Genomic DNA, 4,787 nt, shown 5'->3' with positions numbered 1-4,787 from the left:
TCATCAGGGCTTTGTTCTCTTCTTGGTCAGAGACTGAAGAAAGAAAAATAATCGTAAATACACAAGGCTCTGTGGTGAATACACAAAGAACACTATTTACGGCAAAACCACTCTGTGTCTGAATCATCAATTGCAAGGTTCTCCTACAAAGCAGGGAGGGAGCCAGTAAGCAAGTGAGCAAGATTGAAGCTATTCAATTTGGGGCTTAAACACTGACCATCTGAATTGGCTTAAACTAGGGGCCAAAGACTAATGTAACTGTATGAAAGTACTATCTAACTAAGGGGTCATTTATTTTCCTTTGTTCTGTCACAGGGCCCTCCAACTCTGTGCTGCCATGGGGGAGGAATGAAAGCACATGTTTAGCGTGTAAACAGAAACATGTTTACATGTTCACCCTTCCCTCCTTACTAATTATGTTAGTGTGGCCTAAGGGAAGACCACAGTGAAGGAGGCAGTAAAAACTTTTCATCCCTTGCATCTCACTGCCAGAGGACATTTTAAAAATGACAGGTTGTCCCATGGTAAGAAGAAAAGGAATATTATCTTCCAATCAACAATTACATATTCTAATACGGCAAATTGATCTCCAACAAGGACAAGGAAGAATTCAGAAGATAATGTTTAAATAATTCTTATCATTAACAATACAAATGAAAACATATCATTCATTAAATTTTTTAGCCTTGTGAACCATTTACTGAGATAAGAACTTTCATTACTTGATTAAATCTTCAAGACATTCTTATAAATAAGACGTATTATTATTATTATTACACATTTTAGAGATAAGAAAATTGAAAAGCAACTTTTAATATATTTCTGTCTGATCCCAGAACCCAATTTAGTAATCTGATTGTACCACTGTGTTAATAGTCTTTCTAAATGGTACCACTATTTTTATTTCCTCTCATAAGAACATAATAAAAATAAAAGAGACTCGTCAGAACAAATTTAATGTCATGATTTACCTGGAAAAATGTGTCATATAATTCATGAATTTCTCATATTATTATATATTTCATGATACATCTTTCAGAAAAGACTTAAATAAAGATCTGAACAAAATTCAGCACAATTCAGCATAATTATAAAAATTAAGCCATTATTCCTGAGGGCGGGCCATTAAAATGAGGACCTAACTGAGAAGAAATATCTCACTGCATGATTATATTCTTTCTTATAACAAACATTTTTATTCGAGAGGAAGAAAAGCCTAATATATGGATAAAAACAGAATACCATTTTGTGAAATATACTTTTATCAACTAATGGCATTTTTCACTGCTAGAAAATAAATTTTATCTTTAAATATTATTTTCAAAGTATTACTGTCTATTCTCTGTATACCTCTCACCTTACTAAGATTAATTTTTTTAACAGTTTGAAATTTCATAATTATACTGGTCACCTTTCCTTTACCCTGATTGGGTTATATTTTATTGCTTCATTGTGGCAATTAGCATTATAAAACCTATTTTTGATAAGTTAATTTGTTGTGTCTTTTAATTAAGTTTATCAGATATAGAGGAGTACATTTTATAGATCTATCCAGTGCCTTAACTTTAGCAATAAAAGACAGAGAAACACCGTGTCTATCTGTTTAATGTAATTTCAGAATTAAAAAAAGAAAAATGTGAGAGACTACTTTTATTTGCAATGGAACATCTACGAGAGAAGTAAAAGATGATTAAAGAGTAAAGGGTATCTTGCATACAATAAGGAAAGAATCAATTTAGAAAATTTAAAATCATGTAGTAAATGGTGTGTGGTAGAAGATAGAAGAAGAAGGTAAAAGAATATTTTCCATTGACAATTTTTAAGAGTTTATATGTTAATGAATTTCATAATAAGTTGTGAAGGTGGCAAAGTAGCCATTCTATAAGATAACCATTTACATTTTCCCAGAATCTGTCTAATGTCTAGGTCAAAGTTTATGAAAGTTTTATGAAAGGAAATCAGATGATCCTTAAGAACTCTTCCAAAGTATGATATACTAATATCAGTAATTATAATCACATTTCTAGAAAGAGAGAGAAGGAGAAGAAGAAGGAGAAGGGGAAGGTGAAGAAAGAGAGGGAGGGAGGAGAAATGAAGAGAGAAACAACATTCAAATTAAAATACAATTTTGTGTCCTTTAGTGACTCACATCTGTGGAATTAAATGGCCCCATGATTCTCAAAGACCAAATGTGGACTTCAGAGTTCATAAAAACACATATACTTTTTTTATTGCAGAGTAATATTCCAATACACGAGTATACATATTGAATGTTTATATAATACTACATCTTCTTTATCCAGAAATTAATCAAGTCACAGAGATATAATGCGCAGCACAGGTAACACAGTCAATATCATAATAACTTTGTACATTGACAGACGAATACTAGACTTACCATGGTGATCACGTAGTAGTGTATATCAATGTCAAGTCACTCTATGATATACCTGAAACTAATATAATGTTGTATTGATTATATTATAAAGTTGTTTATTAAACAAAGTAGTTATGCACACATAAGGTATTTATTTGTTATGAGGTACTTGCTATTTTTAGATACTCTTTGTGCTTATATTATGAACTTTGGTTTTTATGGTTTATTTATTTATTTATTTATTGTTGTTGTTGAACTACAGTTGTCTCCATTTTTCCCTTCACTCTCCCCCACCCCAGCCGTCCCCACCTCCCACCCTCGATCCTGTAGCTTATACCATACATAGGGTTTATGGTGCACTTATGGTTTATATGTGCAGCAAAATTCATACTCTACTCAGATACGCACTTGGTAACATAGATTGCTTGTCTTAATTCTACTTTTGTCCCTAAACACTGAATTGCCTTAGAAATTAAAAGTCCTAGAACAATTGTTAAATGATTGGTGTGGCAAAAGACCTTCACGTATTTTTATCTGAAACATTATTTTCAACATTTTTAGTGCATTTTTGTTTATTATTACATCTGTTAAGAACTGAAATTCTTTACCTTTTATATTTATTTTTCTTTTTAGAATGCTGGACATTGCAGGGGCAATCATTAAATTAGACAATTGCAGTGAGTAAATTTCTTGTAAAGGGAATGCCCGAATTTTCTGCGTGATTATACTTCTGTGGCAGAGACTATTGATTATCTAATTGTGATAAATTAAATTCTGCACTCAAACACCTCACAGGGAGTGTGATAGCTTGTGAAGTAATGTGTTTCCTATTTTTAATGAAACTGTGTCTAATGTTTTAATTCTGTAGACTAACTGGTACGCCTAGAGATGGAGTTAACACCTTCACAAAAGTGCTAGTTTGTGTCCTCACATTGACAGCTTAACACATTTCCCAAAGGGCTTTGCCCCTTCCTTCCTCATTTAGGATATTTTTAAAAATTAGTGCAGCTTCTTTCAGTTCAATTAGAGCTCCCCATGTGCCTAATAGATACTTTCCTGAGCTGTTATTTTCTCAATGAAATCTCTGACCTCCACTAATTACAACTCAATGTCATCCAGAGATTAAAATCCCATTTATTTCATTCTCTATAACCATTGAATGTTTAACCTTCATAAGTTTTCTATATATTGATTTTGTATATTTTTATTGCCTGTTGGCAAGTACTTTTATGCTTGTTTGTTCTTTTATATATTCCAAGCACATAGAAATGTGCCTAGAATACAGCACTCTATAATTATTCACTAAATCATTTGTATTTATATGAATATATTTAATCTTGCATTAATGTTTGTGTCAGGCATAAATTTGGAAATAAAATATTTAATTAAAATCATGTTATAGTCTTTCCAAATAATGCTATTTCATAAATGTCATATGGCAGCAGACAAGGTTCTATTTTTAGAGAAGGTAAAAATAAAATTAGTAACTTAATGTTCTCAGATTTAGAATTACTTTTTTCCTTTGAGACATCTGTCCTATTTTAGGGATTGCATATCTTCTAAATATCAAACTCACACCAGAAAAATGCCTCTGGCTTGGAAGTCTCATCAAAGCAAGGACCATGCTTCATCTGCCTCGAAGCCATTTTTTACCATGGACCCATTACCCTGTTCACATTCTGTCCTTAAATAGTTGAGCTGAAGAATCCACTTCATCAGCTACTGCAGACACTGATGATCAGAAAATCAATCTATTTCCTTTATGTCCTAAGTAAAGCTATTTGCCTGTGTTGATTTTATTACAGAGCGAGTTTCTCCTCAACAACGTTTTGATTTGTTTTATTTTTATTATTATCTATTATTATTTTATTTATTTTTATTACTTGTTTTATTTTTATTATTTTCTTATGTGAAAATATCACTGCATCAATCCCCATTTCTGGCCTATACCTCTACTACAAAAAGAAAATTGTACTTTGTCTTGAAGAAAAAATCATCTTAATATCTATATTTTGCTGTATCATCAAAGTATCATCTTTTTTTTCCAGAATTTGGAGGTGATATACGCATTACATAGTCTAGGGAGGAGAGCAGCTGCTCAAACAAGCCATTTCATTTCATCCACAATATGTGGTTGAGAATGCAGTCCTAAAAACATTATTTACATCATGTATCATGTGTACTATCTCTCAACCATTGTTACAATACACACGTTTATTGGAATTACAACTCCAATGTTTAAAAGCTTTTAAAAACACATGCCACTTGAAGTTTAAAGGGATGAATAAATGAATACACAGGCGGTACTAAATGAGACGGTTACCAAAGAAAACAGGCTCTTGTGATGTACAAGACCAGAATTCCAGAGACACATGCATAGGCGAAGTCTAAGCGCAGTGGCAAGATTCAC

Source organism: Artibeus jamaicensis, unplaced genomic scaffold (assembly GCF_021234435.1).
Source record: "Artibeus jamaicensis isolate MK-2021 breed Jamaican fruit bat unplaced genomic scaffold, CSHL_Jam_final contig_415, whole genome shotgun sequence".
NCBI classification, from domain to species: Eukaryota; Metazoa; Chordata; class Mammalia; order Chiroptera; family Phyllostomidae; genus Artibeus; species Artibeus jamaicensis.
The sequence above is the reverse complement of the archived record's forward strand: the minus strand, read 5'-3'. Positions refer to the sequence as shown.